Consider the following 19,318-nt stretch of genomic DNA (forward strand, 5'->3'; position numbering starts at 1 on the left):
CAGTTACTGTCTTTTTCCTTATTCCACTTTTACAATACTGATGGTGTGGGAGATAACACTTTTAAGGAACAACTTTGGTATTGTTTCCCCTTCCTTGTAAGTAGCAAAAGGCTATACTGCAGCTAGTAGGAGATAACTATGCATTTCTAATTTGAATTTGCACTCTGAACATTAAGTTTTTGAAATTTACTTTATGCCTAATCTGTCAGGAAAAGAAAACCCCATTCCCTTGAAGAATTTCCATAAATGTAGAACTTCAGTTGTTTAACTTTTAGTATTCCACTAAGGCCTCCCTGGGTGTGCTTTCTTCAAAACAGAGTGGATTACTATTGTCTTCTGGATCTCATAGTTCAAAGAATGGCATACTGAAAGTAAAAAAAAAAAAAGCAGGAATGTAATTTTTTTTTTTTAATAATTACTGTTCAAATCTAGGAATATGGTGTAAATGAATTTGAATAAATATTCTGCATGAAGAGGGTAGGGTGCTCTAGAGACCTTGGATAGAGCTTGATGCACAGAGTAGTTTGCAGATTTAAGTCTTGAGGACAGCTGTTAGTACAATTTATAAAAAAAAAAACCAGTGGTGTTTGTTTCTTTTAAAAATTTTTTCCCCCAAACCATTATTGAAATTAGCTAGTAACAGAAAATAGGTATAGGTATGTTATTTCTGCTTCAGGCTTTATCCAAGTAATGGCTAGGGAATGATCCATTGTGAAAAGATTCATCCTCATATTCTTCTCTTATATAAAATGTGTTGGATATAATCTAATATCATATAATATATGACAAAAGCTCTTTCGAACACCACTTGGGACACTAGTAAAAGTACTATGCATAGCAAGTAAGCTGGCTTTTAGAGTTATTTAAAATCTTAAACTCTAACTTATGATACACATAGATATAGATACACAATGTGTTTGCATTTTTATTTATGTTACTATTTGAAGATAAAAGGAGGTTACACTTGAAATTAAACTACATGTACCAGCATGGAAAAGACTTGACAAAAACTGAATTGGTGTTGGATAGGATTTGTAGGACTCACAATTAACAAAAGAAAAATAAATAATTCTAAATTATAAAATGTTCTCTCTTTAAACAGTGAGATTTTCTTCAAGAAAAAAGGTGGTTCTTAGTAGCTGCTATTGCAAGTGGAAGTAAAAGATAAAGTATTTATTTAGAATGCCCAAATTCTGATGGAAAAATTGATCCTTCTATGAAATATGTATATGAAGAAAACTCAAAGGTGATTAGATTATTTAAGGGGATGTATGAATTAATTAAGATTTTGTTTGTTTTGCTTTCCTTGAGGAAAAAGCTTCTGCTATTGGTATTGATAGAAAGAATGATTACTTGGAAGGTAAACAAGTTAGGGTTTGATTTTTTTTTTTTTTTTTTAAGAAAACAGTGTTAATCTCCTTAATTTACAAGAAATGAAGCAATAAACTCCTAAATAAGCAGCAGACTGCTGGAAAGTCACTCTTAATTCTTCTCAAACAGTTTCTAATTCTCTGTATTTTTTGTAGCTTTGGAAGAATAATATGTCTTATTGTTTGTGCTTTACTTCAGGTATCCATAGTTCAGCCTCTGAAACTATAATGTTCCTGAATTCTTTAAGCAGTCCTTGATTACAATAATTCTTAGTAGTCTTTTAATTCTCAATGTATAGGTAGTTGAGATGACAGAAATCTGATTTTAAAGAAATGTTAGTTGATTTGTGTGGTTTTGAAAAGGCAGATGGGATCGATACTAATTTTAGTTTAGCCTAATTGAGATAGAGCTTTCTGTAACCAACGCTTTTTTTTTTTTTTTTGAGCAATTATGTTTTCGAGAATCCAGGGTCTCTTGGGTTTTTTCCCTTTTTGCTAGACATTGATGAACTTGGAACATATTGCTCATTTTAAGATATCTTTAAAGAATGATAGTAACATGTTGGAGTTACAACCTGTAAACATCGTAAATGTGTGTTTGGTAAAGTGTTTAGTCATCCAGATATATTACGAAGCCTTAGTAAGTTGAATTCAAATGGAAATTCCTGATCTCAAGAGTCCTTTCATGGTATATGACAGGATCACAAGGGGATTGTATTGATGAGGGGACACTTGGCCACAAGGAAAATAATGTTTAAAAATTATTTAATGCAGCTGCTTTTTAAGAGTTGTTGTGATAATTTGTTTTAATATTTGGAGATGTTCCATAAGAAAAGTTCACAAAACCACTGACTTTTGACAAAGGGAACCTTTTTAAGGAACACATAGTGCATGTATGGTATGTAACTAAGAGCAGGATGAATTCTTTTGAAAGAGTTGCATAGCTTCAAAGGAGATGTAAGCTTGAGTAAAGGGCTTCACGTAGCTGATAATACAGTTGTGATGGATATATTCTTTCAGAAACTCTTCCTCTGAAAGGAAGCTTCTATATACAGCACAATGGCAAAGTTTATTAATTTTTCTGTTTGATGCTAAAACTATTCTGATGAAAAAAAAATACATTAAAATATTTTACCTCTGCATTGTGTTTTTGAGATGATACATTCATTTTCCTCTTCTGGTTAGTTATATGCTTGCTAGTTAAGGTATCAGTAAATGATTGAAAAACATTTGCAGAGGGCATTGTGCACTTGTAATTCAAAGACAGGCACTTTCTTAAAAAGAAAACAATTTAAGTAGTATCAGTGAATACTGGATCATTTGCCTGGATAAGGCAACTATGGGAAGATCCAAAGGAACTGTTAATGTTAAGTCCTAAAGTTTTTATCCAAACAAGCTCAAATATATGTCTTCTGTTCTAATAGTTGAACTTGTATCTTAAGAAATAAAGTATGTTACTGTTAATTTAAAAACAAATGAACTTTTGATACAATTTAAGTGATAACTGTTACAACTTAAGTCCAGCTAGACTTAAGAACTTTTAACTTGAAAGCTTAAAACTTTAAAATGCCACTGGCCTTTTTTATTATTATTATTCTGTATTAGATTGTACTCAAGACTTCAAAGTTTAATTGCTTCATGACTGATTTGTTTCCAGAGATGTTAGACTTGTGCTTTAAATTCTATGTTAATGCTATTTCATGCTTACGTAGCTGATTCGGTTTAAGTGTGCATCATTCTTTGAAACTCATTAAAAAGCAAGAGTGAGCAAACGGAGCTAAAACCTAGACTGCCTTCTGCCCCTTCCTCGCATCCTGCTCCCCCTTTGCTAACCAGACTTCGGCTCAAGGGTCTTCTAGTCTAATCAGGTGTGAAGGACTGATAACTTTTGCTCAACTACTTTTTACTTGTAGGTCTCTAGTGTTTTGTTTTGTTTTGTTTTTTGTCTAAAAAGAAGTGGAACTAAAAATGTAATAATATAAAAATCCAATCCGTTAGATTTATGATCTCGTAAGAGGAGAGTAACTTAAAATTTTCAGCTAGCTTCCCTTGAAGTATGTGCTCAAGTTAGGACTTGGCGACTTCATATAGTTTACCTGATGCATCCAGTTTTGGTGTAAACTGAAGCAAACAGTTTTTAGGTCTGTTCATGCCATTAAAGTGATATAAGCAATCTAGGAATCTTACTGTACTTCAGTTGTTGTTCGGAGTAGCAGTAGCCACAACTTGAGGACTACCAGGGAAAGCATCACAGTTGTGGACATGCCCCCTCCATTTGAGGTGAGGCAAAGGGGAATGCCAGTTTCCTTTACTCAGTCTTTCTTGCCTGTACAAGTGATGGAGCCCTTTACATTTTGAAAATTAAATGTGTATTTGTGCACTTGGTAACTTCTACTTTGTTTTTTCTCTTATTTCATTCTTTCCACTTCCCACCCCATTCCATCACTGAAAACAAGAGTTTGATCTTTGAATTAACAGTAATTTAATTTTTTTTTTAATAATGGAACTCATTATCCTGTCATTTTTTGCGTTGTTTCAGACTGTATGCAGACTCAGGTTCATTCTTTGTGTTGCCTGTAGTTACAGTGGGTTTTTGAAGATTTTTATTTCTCTGAAAATAAAAATATATGTCAAAGACTGAGAAACACACAGTTTCAGGATCTAGAATCTAGGTCTACTGGGCCCATGCCTCAACATAGCTGGTTTTTTTTTTCCTGAGCAAGTGGCAATGGTAAAATTGTTTTAACCAAAAGGATTTACTTACTACTTTTTTACAAGCTGTATTACAAAAAGATTTTTCCTTCTTTTAAAAAGAATACAAATATTTGAAGAATACAATCACAGTTTCATATACTGAGGAAGAGATTTTTTTTTGTATAGATAAAAGGAAAAGAAAAATCTAATGCAGTGCTGAAGGTAGATAAAAATAAAATAAAAGGCTCTGTCATCAGAGTAAAAAGGTACGCACTGTGGTATAGTTTTGATTTTGTTCTTCTCTTTAAAATCCCTCTTTAACTACTAAACTGCAGTAGGTGTTCATATTCATACAGTGATTTCCCTAATCACTGGCCTATCTTAAATATTTTCTCCCTGGCCATGTTGCTAGGGCTTAGGGAGGTTTCTTTGTGTTTATCTTCTGGGTTTTTTGGGGGGGGGGGGTACTCTCCTCTCAAGAACCAGCACTTGCTCTTGTCTGCTAGGCATGTTTTGCCATCTTGTCACACTGGAGCTGTTTAAAATCACCTTACACATAAAGATGAACAAAAGCATTCCCAATACTGAGACTTGTGTTACTCTACCATCTGCTTTCGTCCATCTGCTTTCCTCCTCTGTAGTAAGTTGCTCAACTGTTCACATGTTTCACTCTTTCTAATGTTTGCCTTATACATGCTTCTTTTTTGATCATTGTCTCTATAGCTTATGCATTAGCATGGCTCTTTTAAAGATAAATGGGGATCAAATGAGTACAAAGTTTTTTCAATGTGTTTTGGAGGCAACTAATGTTATGTGACTTACTTCCCCTGGTTGAAAATGCGGCTAATATGGGGAACAAGGAGGGTTTGTCCTATCCTTTGCTTTATCTTTATATATTTCAAAGCCATGAGGTCAAAGGAAATACTTGATCATATTTTCAGGTTACTTGGAACAGTAAGAACATCCGAACAGTTGTGACCTTTTAGAGTTCCTACCATAGCACTAATAATAAACAACTAGTGCTATCCGTGAGTAATGTACAACTAAGCATAGCAACGGATGTTTAGTGCCAATCACTTCTGAGGGTAATTATTTTTATTATAATTATTTGAAGTAAGAATTGTAATTTCAATTATTCCGGGTAAACTAGGTTGGGTTTTTTTTTTAGAATCTCTACTAGAGGTTAGATATTTATCCAGCTTGGCACTATACTCTCTGTTAGTGAGGAAATACTCCCGCTAGTTTTTCACCCTAAATGACTTGGTGATGAGTTTGATCCAAATGTCAAATAATCTTTTGGTGCCACATTTATTCTTTTGAGTAAAACAAATAGGTTTTAGACTTTAGGTTCTTTTTGAGAAAGAAGTACTTAACTAAGTAGGCTACCTAATAGAGTTACTGCTCAGATGTTTGTGCTCTAGGAAGTTGAATATTTTCCTCCTGGATTCCTTTTTTGTGTTTCAGAAGTAGTATCACTTAAATGGAGGGAAGCCAACCCCAAGCAAAACAGAACAAAGCAAACCTAGCCACAAAATCGGCAGGTTTGAGATTTGTCTAATCTATGGCTATGCACTCTGTAAATACACATGTTCATTCAAATGAACATGGCACTAGGGGACAATGTTTCATGTTCCCTAATTTGTTTACGTAATGTTTTGTTTGCTCACATATAGGTGGAACAAGAGTTAGAGCTTAATCGGATCTTCAGACAGTTATGTTGATGGAATTGCAGTGATTTAACTTAAGCATTCCTTAATTATACATACACTATTGTGAACAGACTAGCATCCCCTTCTGAGAAGCTCACAGAATAGTTTAGTATTCTGTGTAAGAGTTTCTGCAGTAAAGCCAAACAGAACTGCAGGGATCTGGCAGGGCTGATTCTTATCGGTGGCGTTGGCGACTATGAGCACAGATGTGGCTTTTCCGAGAAATGCCTGCTCCACATCACCTGCCAGTGTCCGAAGCACACCTAGGGCTATTCCTTACTGATACAGTGTGCTTCCTTCCTATATGTGAACTGCTGATGCAGAAGGCAAGTAATCTCTGCCAGCTTTTGTCATAACTGAACACTTATTTTTTGATCCTATTTGGATCGATAGTGATATGTGCATAAATTGAAAGTGAAAGCAGATTTGTATAACATACCTGTGCTTATTCCTAGCGCTCGTAAATATCAGTCTCCATTGCAAAAGCAGCTGGGATATTGCACACTGGCAGTGCCAGTGCCTTCTTGCCACTATATTTATTATTGTTTAATTAAGTAGAGTGGAGTCAAGTAGTTCAGGCACGAGTCAAGTGAACACCAAGCCCCATCATTAGTTACATAAATAATGGCTTTACCTGTGAGTGACAAAATCTAGTCAATTGTTGAACAGAACTGTATCACTAAGTGCATTATATTAATGCATAAATTGCTTCTGAAACAATTTTAGAAGCTCAGCCCCCCAAATGTTTCATCATTTTTCTGTCATTAAAATGTAAAGTCCATATTAAAAAAAAATATTATGTATTTTATGGGATAATGCTAAAGGCTCTCCTGTTGTTCACCAATGAACTTCATGCTGTGAAATATGACCACTTGTGTTCCTCAAACTGGCATAACTGTGCCTCCTTGAAGGCTATAGAAGTAGTAAAGTGGCACTTTGAAATACACAAATTGCAAAGATCTACTTACACTTGTTTTTTTTTTTTATGTTGAAAAAGAATTATAACAAAAATAAAGTCTGGGGAATACATGTTTGGTAAGAAAGGGTACTCTTATCTTGACCACTGTGCAATGAATATAGTAGTATATAGGAAGGTGATGTTCATTAATTCTTTGCACAAAGGTCATCAAAACTTCTTTTCTCATTCTCAGTATCTGGATGACCTTTGAGATTTCCTTTAACTTAACACAAACAGCTGAAATCTCAAAATTAAGAAATGGCCCCAAATTTCTTGGGTTTACTTTTGTGACGATTAGAGAGGGGAAAACCAAACAAATTCCAATGCCAAAACTGGCCTCCACCTCTTGGGACCCTGTAAATCTAGATGCTAGAGCTATTCATAATTATTGGAGGGAGAAAAACACAACACTGGGCCTTAAGATTCTGTCCCATTTCTGGCTGGTGAAGCAAATATGGAGAAAGAAAATTCACTTTTTTGGAAGCCTCTGAGCAACTTCTGCATCCTGTTTCTTTAGCTTCTTTGTACTACTATGTAGATTTTAAAATTATTATTATTATTTCTAATATTTAAAAAATCAGATTCTCTGCTACCTAGAGCAAAAATAAATCACCTTGACCCAGTCCTACTGTGACATGGTGCAGATCATAGGCAAGAAATGTCTTAGTTTTGGACACATCCGATCCAGCTAGTTACACGATTCAGCTTTTTATTATTTTCAGAGCAACATGCACAAAGTTGAGATGTGTTAATGAGCAAGGCTCTCTGTTCTGCTAAGAAAGATATTCCACAGAGTAAATCAGTAATAAACAACAATAATTTATTAGTAGTTTTGGATAAATAATTTGTAATACAAACACATTGCTTGAGGAAAACAAATATAGCATCTTTTTAAATGCAGTTTAAATAATAATAATTTAACATAGCTTAAGAATGGTAGTGCTTGCAGTCACAAGTTATATTTTTTAAATAAAGAAGCAATCAAGTTCTTCCATAATTCCCAGAAAATAAGATATATCTTTACACGTTGTCAGAATTCTTTTAGGACGTGTGATTCATCATGAGCATGAAAATGAAAATTGGTTTTATGAAGCAGTGTAGACCAAAATAAAGGGCATACATTAACTTGTCTTCTGAAATATTGACTCTATTATTATACTATGCATCTCTAGTACTTGACCTTACATGTCACTAATATAATACACATTTTATGATACAGTTACACTGAATGCTCCTTGTGACTACTGCACTACATCCCAAGGTTAGGATAAAGATAAGATGCATTAAAACAGTATCTCTGTCACTATTAATAAAGAAAATCAATCATTCTGCTTCTTCCTGTTCTCTGATTTGCAATTTCAAGATCAGCAGCTTCCAATAATTATTTTGCCGACTGTATTGATATGATTGGTGCATAGAAACTCTTCTAGGCTGTTTCCCATGAAAGGCTCTGTCAACATTAGTGATGAAATGCTAATACTATTATGCATTTAATCAAACATATTGCTGTACTGAATGCATGAAAGGGTTGCAATTTTGCATTTGTTTTTGTTTTGTGGAGTATATACGTATGCCTTAGTTCCATTTATGTTGCTGGACTTAGCTGCTCTGAATTCCATTTATGATACAGTTCCTTTGAAGTGACTACTCCCAGGTATATGTCATCTGAGACGTACAGTAAATATTGGGATTTTTTAAATTGCAGCAGTGAAGGGCAAGGCAATAGAAATAATCATCCAAAATAGGAAAAATTAACTTAATTGGGAAAAAAAAAGGAAAAATAATATAAAATTCAGAGTAGATACTATGAACTAAAGCTAACTGCTACTCAAACAGCAGACCAGTAGCTGTTGATGAAGAAACATAGTATTTCAAAGGAGGAAAAATTTTCTGTTGTTCGGTTGGAACAGGCAAAAAAATGCAGGAAGGCATGTTTTGTTCATTTTGCTGAAGTTAGATCCAGTATGGTACTTGAAAAATAAAATTCAAATGTTTATTCTTTACTCTTTTCCCACATGTAGGAAATGGTGTCATGCAATGGTAGGTTGTCTTACACTGCTGTTCTCTCAGATAGAATTAGAAAGGCATGAAATGTGGCAAAGGCATTCTTACCAAACAGGATAAATCTACATATAATATATGGGCCTTGGGCATGCTGGAGTTTCTGGGCACTACAATTTAAATAATGTATTAGAAAAATCATGTAAGTTCACAGCACAAAGTCCAATGGGAATGAATGACCTCAAGCTAGTTTGATGAATCAATGTAATTTGGGAATATCTTCAGTAACCTTTAGATATGACAGTGCAAAATCAAAGTTACTAGCAAAACTACCATTTGCAACTGGCTTCCCTGAGAAATCTATTGTGCTGCAAGGACAAAATGTCATTACAAATCTACTTTTAGAGGTATCACTGTAATGAATAAACTGGAATTTTAGCTGTTTTCACTATGATAGCACAAAAAGAGCTGCCAGAAAAATATAGTCTGGGCAAAACAGGCAAGCATTTTCCCTGGAAACATCTCAACATTCTTCAGCAGTAATAGAAACATCTTCAGAAAAGTGTAGGTTGAGTTTCGAGGTGTCTATGTGTTGAACTTTACCATGTCTGGACAACAATGTGTTTTTAAATATATGTATTAACATGTATGCTTGCACATACATTGCCCACATTTATTAATTTAAAAATCATGGAGTTCTGTATACTTTTTGATTAATCCAAGCCACTTCTTCCATCACCACTTTTGTGTGAGATGGAGACCAGCCATCAGCCACCAATCTCGTTTTCAAATAGTTACCTCTCTGTGTTGTTGTCCTCCATGCTGATTTGTGACATCACTACTTTGGTCACGCTACTGCTGCAGGAGTTCTTTTGGAGCGAATCTTTCCTTTGCTTACAGCTGTTAAAACATAGTTTATTTGGCGAGTTTGCTAGCAAACACTTTCAAAACAGAGACAAAGGAAAGTCATCTCTTCATTCAGGTTTTTTGTACCTCACAGCCCTGTCTAAAATCTCCATGTGCCTTTTTTCTGTCTAACTGCTTAACTCTGAAGTCCAGCTTCAGGCACCTGCACTGGATGCTGATAATAGCAGAGTTTTGGTGTGTTTTTTTTTTAATTAATGAGATTAATGCAGCCATTGCTCTGTTAGTGCTAATTGGTTGTTTGTCCTCTAATAGCATTGTGCAATAAACTTTAAGCAAACTGTAAGCTCACAGAAAATGTAGTCTGAACCTGAAATCATCAAAATGCACGAAGATATCTAAACTCCAAAGGAAGCTTGAAATCTTTTTTTTCCCCGATATTTTTACTGAAATGCTCTAAAGAGGCTGAAATGTTGTCACAAATATCTGTTTTACAAATATTGCTCTTAAATAGCAACTGCAATGCAGTTCTTTATTACTTTGAAAATTATTTTAAAAAACTCAATTTCTTTCCATATTATAAAATGATAATCTGTATTTCTGTATTATGCCTTTTTTTTCACTTTGTGCCATACATAAGAAGTCAAATTGAAAAGAAAGATTGATGCTTCTTTTTTTAAACATTAATCAGAAAGAAGAAATTTATTAGTTTCAGATTTTGCATGCAATTAACAAAGTAATAAGTTATAGAAAGATGAAAACATAAGTAAAACCCTAGTGCTGTAGCTATTAAATTTTTTGGTCTCGGGTGCTCTTACGAGATCAGGGTCACCTAGAAACATCCATATATTGCTAATACAGAATTTCCATTAAACATCTTGTCACTTTCAAAAAAGAATTCATACACTGAATATGTTGTACATGGAAAAAATGAATCATCATCTTAGTTTTTTCAATATAGTAAAGTGGAAGCCCATTAAGGGGACGTTGTTATTGTGGCCTATTTTGTGGATAAACAAAGTGCATCAGTCCTTAGTGTAGATGGCAAATCAATTTTTTACAAGTGCTAAATACATTTAGTGAGGAGAAATAAGTGTGCCACTAGAAACATTTGCTTATTAGAATGACATTGTACTCAATGTAAAAATTCATAAACAAAACCTATCCAGAATTGCCAGAAATAAGGTAAACTGCTGGAGTTGTAATTATGAAGTAAGTTCACGTTTCTTCATTCACGGAGCTCTAAATAAAACATACCTTCATAGAACTAATAGCTTTCCCCTTTTCGGTATTCCAGCACATTTTATACTTGTGAGTGCAGAGGTGATGTTACACAGTTTCTTCATGCTGATGACAGTAAATACACTATTTTTCCGCATGGTTTACGTTTATAATCCCGTAAAAGATTTACCTGGATACCGACTCTTGCCAGCTTTAGTTGGACTACTCACTTAGCGCTAAGTAGTTATGAAAATGTTTTTGTGTGTTGTAGTGGATCAAACCTTTATGCCAAAAAAAAAGTTTCCGCTGAATTAAGTGAAGGTTTTTCATAAAGTAACTTCGCTTAGCCTGAAATCAAGAGAGGGAGAAACTGTTCTTTGGTTGGTTGGTTTGTTTTGTTTTACTTACCAATGTTAGTGCAAGCCTATGCTGACATACAGTTTTTCATTTCAGAAGAGTTGCTTTCGTGCACATAAAAGTATCTTTCTTTAAAATACTGCCTTTGAAAATTTTATGTTTCCCCACTCTCTCATGAACTCTTAAAACTGTAGAGAAACTTTCTTTAAAAGCATTTAAAATTACTCCTTACAGCACTGATAAATCTCTATGTTTCTGGTCTTACGCCTTTGGCATTGATTCGACTGCTTTGCTCTCTGTAACTGAATTAAACAAGATAGGAATAATCCTCTTTAAAAATAACAATAGATAAATACAAATGTCTTTTAAGGGAAGGTATGTCAAATAAACAGGCTTATGTAACTCACACTACAACTTTTCTTTTACCTGCATTGTGACACTAGACATCTATTGACTGTCAGATTAACTTGAATAAGTTTATTAAGCTTTGTGACGCTGGCACACAGTGACCTTCATGAAAGCTTGATCTTGCTTGCTGCCAGTGAAGTCAAGCCTTCAAGTATGCAAGGTCAGGCTTTTGAAGCAGAAGTGAAGCTGCCAGAGGTACAGAACAGGAGGTTCTCAAATGTAATAACATCTTTGAAACATGCCATGCCAAAGACTGCTGAGTCAGGGCAAGAAGACAATAGGTAACCTCTTTGGATCTATAAAAATCATGCTGATTAGGAAGATTTTTCTACTAAAACTATTTATGCCAAGATGGACCTGGTTAGGGCATAATGGTATGTTTGGTTACACCAATATATCTGAGGCACAGTGGCACGGTTATGCTGGCATGTCTCAAGTACGGTGGCAGGGCATGGAGCAGAGGAGATTAAGAGCTTGGAAGTAGGTGGGCCCCTAGCATTGTAACCTTCCTCCACGCCAGCATGAGCAAAGTATCCTTCCTGCCACTTGCAGGATGCACCCAGATGCTCCAGGTTTCTTGGTGTCCTATGGACATAAATGCTCACCACATAAATGCCAGGCTAAGTGCAGACTTCCAGGTCCCATAGTTTTTTCTGCAAAATGCTGTACAAGAAAAAGGAGTAAAGGGGGGCAGGTGGGGGTGAGGGGAGAGGAATTAGTGGGATGCTAGGAACAATAAAAAATATGAAAAATGAAGACCAAACTAGGTTAGAGAAGGGTAAAACAGTCTTTTGGAGTTTTTAGGTTTTTTTCCAGATTCTAGATTTACCGACATGAATCACTAACTGAGAAGAAAAATGATTTTTTTCTTGCTTGTTGGTATTTAGTACTTGAAAAGGGTATTACATGTTTTTGAGGGAAGACTTTAAGACACACAGTTTAACAGTGACCTGTTTCCGATAACTTTCTGTTATCGATCTTGAACTGTGTAACCTAAGTTTCAGCAGAGCTTTCATTTCTGTTACTACCCCTATGGCTGCTGTCAACATTGAAAATGCATCGCTACCCTTAGGCTAAAGTCAGATACTTGTCAACTCCAGTGGGAGCTGCATGCCTGTATCTGATTGTGGAATTACATTATGTTTTGAGAAAAGAATAAGACAATTCATATTCTTAATGGACGCTTGCTATTTTCTGTACGAAACAAATGCTATGTTCCACTAATAACATGTGTTTTCAAAGGATCTTCTCTAGTTTAACAGTTACTACTTTAAAAGGATTCTCTTTGATTACATATTAAAAAATACTAAATCAACAACATGTTATGGCTGTTATGGCTGAGAATTTTTAAAGTGGTAGATGATTTGAGATGCTTCTTTTATTTTGCTGTTGTTTCTTGACACACCCCAAAGAAGCAAATTTTCAGAAATGTCTTAATATGCCATGAAAGAGAAATCATGTTACCTCAGTAACTGGAACTGGAGAGGCAAAACCATCAGGCACCATTGAAAATCTTGTAAGCTACCAGAACCATTAATACAGATTCCAGCACCAAGATTTTGCAACAACTCAGTCATATTACAATGGAACAATGTTAGAAATCAGTTTACTAAGCAAATTGTTTCTCAACCAAATATAGCTTCCAAAATAGAGTAATGTTCTCATAGAAATAATTTTTGCTCTGCATGACTTGTTCTTTTTAAAAAATTCAACTAGATAAATACTAAAGTGGATTACAATTACCAGTTTTTCTAAGGAAAAATTAATATAGTAACAGAGATATTCTGCAGTTAACATTCAGGCTGATAAAATGTATTTTTCCTTCAGTATCTTTTTATTGTCCAATAAAACATTTTAAAATAACCCTCTTAAAATCATTTTATTTTACTGTGTCTGTGAATGTCTTGTTGCCCTCACATGATTCCTACAGCCAGATTTGGCATTTACAAACACACATTGTGTCTCTTGTGTCTGTGTGTTTTAGGATAACAGAAAATCTGTTCAGTTTGATAATGTCGGTGAGCCATATAAAACAGTTCAGCAGACATTGACTCAAATCATGCATGACATACCTACATAAATATTAAATATACACCAAATGGAAGTATGGAGAGTTTGTAGGGAAAAATAAGACAGATTGCCTTTCTCTGCAATTTAAACAGGAGAGGAAAAAAACAAAATTCATAAGGAGCATTTAAAAATGACAGATTAAAACTTGTATTGTGAATGAAGTATGTTCTACTCATCTTTCACAGCAGGCTGCAGCTTTTTGAGCTGAGCAAAGTTCACGAGTGGGTTCAGCAGACTTGGAGAAGAGTGACCATATTATCACAGGGAACTTCATAAATAATGAGATAGTGATCTAGTGCTAGAGCCTCTTGCATCTTGCATTTGGGTGTTTTAATATACAGTAGAGTTGTCTTCTGCAAAGCATTGCTCGATATTTTTGCAGAACACATTTTTAATAGAAAGTGTGGTACTATTACAACTAATATTCTAAATACTTTGTGTAAATTGTTGATATAAAAGTTCACAGAAATTGATTCAAAATCTTTTCAAGTATTTTAAAAATCTAGTTCTTTGCCTCTTCTTCTAGTGATCTGCAATATTTACAGCTAAGCCTAGAAATGTGGGGTAGGAAAACGTCTGAGTTGTAGCCACTTTTAAAATTTATTTTGGAAATAATAAAAAGAAACAGTGATAAAGACACAGCCAAAGGAGATGGGTGGGAAGCAAAAAAAAAAAAAGTGTAATTCAAATATGTCCATTAAAGTTTAGGCATACACTAAAATTATAAATAAATTACTTGGGGTTTTTTTGCCTGATTATGCAGAATACTTTAACAATGTGAAACAAGTATAAGGCAGTACAAATATATGAGAAAATGGTGAGATCCTCAAGAGACTGCACACACCTTTTTAGTTTAATGCTACTTTTGGGACTAGCGTTCTCTCTGAAGTAAATACTATGGAAATTCTACTGTTACTATAGTATTTTTAAGGGCAGCTGGCAGAAAATAATTGGGTATCCTGCTGCAGCTCCTAGAGCAACCAGGGATCCCACACTACTGTCTCTGTCACCTGAGAGGCGATGCAGTGAGAAGAACACATGGATCCTGTTGTGGTGGTGTTTGTCAGATAACACTCACAAAGAGTTCGAATTTCTCACTGTTGTAAAAAATTTTGCAAAGACACATACATCTTCCTAAGAGAAGTTCCCCTGAAGTCAATACAGCTATGCATGCAGCTGCAGCACAACTGTTTGCATGATCAGAGCCCATCTGTATTGAAAATCTGATCCGCTAATGGTATTAACAAGTAACAATATAGTATTTATGACAGAAGAGCTAATCTTTGCCTAGAACTTCAGAAATGAAATGAAAACTGATTATGATATTGATTTCTGGAGTTAGAGTTCAATTGGTTTAAAAAAAGAAATTAACCTAATTACTACAGTTGTAACATGATAGTGTCATAGATTTACTGTCTGCCCCTGTTAAACTATGCTCTGTTTAGAATTAATTCTGCAAGTCAAGTGTTTTTGTTTGCTTTTGGGGGATAGCTTAAGAGCTAACCCTTTTTTTTTCCTACCAATGTGAACTACTGAAATAGAGAAAAAAGAAAAATCAAGCCTCCTAGTAATTCCTAATATTGGAAATTCACTGAAGATACCTTATTTACCTCAAACTATAGACATGAATTATTGAACAAATTCTTCTATCAAATAGTAAGTCTTTTCACATATATACTTTGACAAACTGCTTATCCAATTTGTGCCTGTTTCCTTCTGAGTATGCCCAATACAATAAATGTTGACAGGTGCAACTTTGTAATATCGCCTGTTCTGGAAACACATTTTGCCAGGTTTTGCATGGTAATTAAAATTTTCCATATGGAACTGCCGATTCATTGAAGTGTTCAAACTGCCTTGTTTGTTTGCTTTTGAAATCTTCCAGCACACTTTCACAAAGACTGGAGAACAGTTTTTCCGATCTTACACAAAACTAGTCTGCAATGGAGGGGGCTAAAATATTGCTCCTACTGCACGTAGAAACAGTGGAAATTCTTAGCACAGGCTAACAGCAAGAAAACTGCTCCCAAAACCAAAAGAAAAACCCTCTCTAAAATAACAGATACTCTTAAATGCAAAAATTAAACTGCAAGTTTTGCATTTTGTTTGGTTATTGATGTTTTACTTTTTGTACTCATGGACTGAATGAGGCCTTCCCCATAGTGTCTTGGAGTCCTGTATAGACTGAAGTTTGTGTTCTTACTTCCTTCACAGTTTAATTAGTTGATGTTTCTGCATCATTCATGATGCTCCTCATTCACCAGAGAAAATATAAAGAAACTGACTGTTAGGCAGGATTTTTTTTTTTTTAAATTGGAATTAATGTATGTGAAATTAGCATTAAATAATCTTGTGTCAAATCAGAGTTGTTATTAGGAACTTTTTTTTTTTTAAATTAGTATTGGTGGTAGTATAAACATTTAACTCCTGATTCTACTTTTTAACTTTTTGGTTTTTAATTTATTTCCCTTTTCCTAGGTTTAGCCCTCATCCACATTATATTATTCACTTCATTTCCTTTTTAAAATGCTGATTGATAGAATTTTGTGGGAAAAGCAGCTGAAGGAACTGCAAGTTAAAGGGATTTCATTGGTGCAATTTGTTGATTACCTGTGTAAACGTTTTCACTTTAAGGTGCACTTCTGTTCTGTGAGAAGTATCTGTCACTGACAGTCTTTGAGAGCACTGCCATAGGCAATAAGTATTCTCAGTCTGTTTTTATCTTTCATAGATAAAATCAATATTGAAGAATAGATATTTTTGTCACTGGAGATAAAGCAAAACTTTTCTACTAATTCTTAATTTTCTCATAGCTTTGGACCTTAGAGCTGAGTTGGACTTTAGGGATTGCAGCTTTTCATTAATTTTTTATAAGTTTCACTATTGAAATTATTTTTTTTAAATATTATATTCTAGTAATGGATTATGGCTGCACTGTAGCTGTGAGGAGATGCAGGGAGATCTGCCATGCAGTGTCACCAGCTAGCAAGTGTGAATTATTTCTCTTTCTGCATCTGTTTTTACATAAAGGAAACAAAAATCCAATAGATTGCTATTCTTATGAATGTTTAATAGAAGTAGTAGAGAATAGCTTCACTAAAAATGGTGATGTGGTGTATGTATTAAACAAGACAAACTGAAGACTCCTAGATGGAAAAATGTTAAAACTCATCATGAGAAAACTGACATCTTCACAGTTTATGGTTTTAATGATTAGTCAGCACAGAAATCCAGAGTTCAGGATCTAACCTTTTGCTGAATAAAGTGTTGTGGTTGTAAAGTATATTAAGTATGTTTAAGTCTTAGACTGCAAGACAGATCTTTGTAATTTAAGATAGCCGGAGGGTACTAATGATGATAAGATCACACAACATCTGTTAAACATTAAAAAGAAATTTTTCTTTAATTACAATCAGTAACCTGATTGCGCATATGAGTGCAGTGGGACAAAATGGCTGTAAGTCAATGCTCAGTAACTTCCTAAGAATCCTCCAGAGTCTGCCACAGTCTGCAGCAGTCTGTCTGGCCGATCTAGATTTACTTCAAAGCCTCTGGTATTGACTCCGAGTCCTAAAATGCCATTGGCTTTTCACAGCTCAAAGAACAGCCTGTGAAGAGAGCTGCCATAGCCTTTTGGTTTTACCTGAGTGGTGGGGGCAGTATGTGGTGCACATGTGTAGAACTGACTATTCCAAAATTCAAAGAAGAAGGAGAATAACAGTAACTATAATGTGTGCAGACATATGCTTACTTAATGATGAAGGTATGACAATGTTGTATGTTGGCATATTTTCCTGACTTTTTTATTTATTTTTATTTTGGAGTAAGTCAAGGACTATAGTTTTACAGTAAAATTATAATAGTATTAAAACTTGGTCAATACTGAATTTTGAAGCAGATTCTTTAAAACACTTGTAGGACACTAAACAAAATTCAGAATTTGAATGAAATTAAACAGTGTGTGAACTGTTCTTCCTTTCTTGTTTTAGTGTTAAAATGGTAATGTAAGACACCTCTCTCCCTCCCTCTTTCTTGTTATATACATGCTTCAATAATTAATAGAAAAGTGTGTGCATGACAGCCAATATTGATGCAATTCTGCTACAGTAGAATGTATTTTTAGACTGTGCATAATATTTTAAAATTGAGATATTAGCCATTGGTTAATGACTTTCATTATCAAATCATATTTAAAATAAATGTGGAGGTAAGATAGACCTGTAGTTCCTATTACTTTTAAATTTTTTTCTTTAAAAAACTTTTTTTCCTTTTTTATATTTAGCTCTTATTCACATTGTATCATTCATATAATTTTATTTTTTGAAGTGCCAGTAGAATTTTGTAGGACAAGCAGCTGAAGTAATTGAATGTTAAAGGATTTTATTAGTGTAGTTTGTTGATTTCCTGTCCACGTGCAAAAATATCCTCTGGTCTTTATAGGAACACTAAGGACTCCAGTGTAACAAATCTGCATGCTTACAGTTTAGCATATGTGATTAGTTTTCAGAAAATTAAAGTTCTGTGTGCGTAATTCCAAAATGAAAGTTAAGAAATTCTTCCAGTACCTACAGATAACAGGGAAAAAAAAAAAAGTAGTTCTTAAAGAAAAAAATAGTGACTGCAATTCTGCCTAGCTTGCTTAAAGGAAAATGAATCAGGGAAATTGAATCATCATTTATATGTTGTACAGTTGCTGAGTTCCTGCCGAGGATTTTTGGTGAATGTTAACTGGTCAAACAACATCACTTTAGATGTCCAAATAGTAATAACTTCTGGGTTATATTTGTTTGAAAGAATTGCAAGCAAAATAAATATGCCTTCAGTTCCTCTCCTGTTCTGTCAGCTGCAATGTACAACCATATGTTGATCATTCGTTACAATAACTTTAGCTTCCACCTTGACTTATCTAGACACTTTAAAAATAATTATTGAACTAAGATGGATAAATGTTGCATATGTTTCCATGTTTTTATTTAAATGCATGATTAAAAAGTCTGTATTAAGTGGTATATGGAGTCTGAAGTGGTGTTCTAATCATGACCTACACATAAGGTAACTGAAGGAATTTAGAGTCCTGTTTCTTCAGATGGTCAGATGTCAGTACATAAATAGGAAGAAGAGTTATGCTGTCTGTCTCCAAACCACAAATAGAACAGATCCCTCCAATTAAACATTTCTGTCAATTAGAAGAAAAGAGAGGAAAGAGTAAGTCCTGATTCTGCAAAATGATAAGAACAACTGTTCTCTGCATCTGCTGGCCCCCATTGATTTTATGTGGCTTGTGTACGTATCGTTTTTCTTGTTCAGGATCGTTTCAGCACTTCCTATGCTTGCAAAAACCTTTCCTCTACTTACAGTGATATTGAACAACAACAACAAAAAATTATAGCAATAGGAACAAAGAACTAAAGCAAGGGAAATGGATGTATGGAGTTTACTTTTAATTTTAATATTGTTGGTGTTGATAATGCTTCTTGAGGGAATTGCTGGGTATTTGCTTTTACTATTTAATATGCTATTTGAAACTTCCTTTAGATTTTCCTCGCTATTGAAACTTGTTCAAAGAAAGAATGTTTCAAAACAACAGCATCAGAAATACAACCAAAATATATCAAGAATATAGAAGATTATAGCTTAGTATGTTTAAGAACTGGATTTAAATGTTT

The 19,318-nt window shown here is 34.3% G+C and overlaps 1 protein-coding gene across 1 annotated transcript in view; it reads left to right on the forward strand.

The window, feature by feature from the left end:
• CNTNAP2 (contactin associated protein 2) overlaps positions 1-19,318 on the forward strand; it is a 1,234,090-nt gene that overhangs the window by 76,680 nt on the left and 1,138,092 nt on the right. The window lies entirely within an intron of this gene.

Source organism: Chlamydotis macqueenii, chromosome 2 (genome assembly GCF_036417535.1).
Source record: "Chlamydotis macqueenii isolate bChlMac1 chromosome 2, bChlMac1.mat, whole genome shotgun sequence".
NCBI lineage: Eukaryota > Metazoa > Chordata > Aves > Otidiformes > Otididae > Chlamydotis > Chlamydotis macqueenii.